Genomic DNA, 448 nt, shown 5'->3' with positions numbered 1-448 from the left:
TTGGTGCAAGCAACGGTCTGAAGCCTTCAACTTCCGCTAAGGTGACCGAGGGAGCGGAATTTACATTGGTTCGGTAGTGTTATAGATGTAATAAGCCTTTCCTCTCCGTCTTCTCTTTACGCCTCCTTCCTCCCTCCTCGTTAACTTGTTTTCACTTACTTTCTCTCGCTGCTCTCTCCTCTCTGTCTGTCTGTCTCTCTCTCTCTCTCTCTCTCTCTCTCTCCGTCTCTCTCTCTCGTGTTGCCTGCTCTTTGTGTTCCTTTTTCCCTCTCTCTTTCACGCCTCGTCTTTCCCCCCTCACGCCCTGCTGCTATCTCTTCGCTCGTTCTGCATTGATCACCCCTTCCAACTTCTGGTTGTCTGTCCCGCGCTTTCTGTCTGTCTGTCAATGCTGCCTCCTGTCGTCGTCCGTCGTCCGCGCTCTCTTATCCCTTTCTCGGAGGAGGCC

The sequence above is a fragment of the Priapulus caudatus genome, unplaced genomic scaffold, assembly GCF_000485595.1.
Source record: "Priapulus caudatus unplaced genomic scaffold, Priapulus_caudatus-5.0.1 Scaffold297, whole genome shotgun sequence".
Classification (NCBI taxonomy): Eukaryota; Metazoa; Priapulida; class Priapulimorpha; order Priapulimorphida; family Priapulidae; genus Priapulus; species Priapulus caudatus.
The sequence above is the reverse complement of the archived record's forward strand: the minus strand, read 5'-3'. Positions refer to the sequence as shown.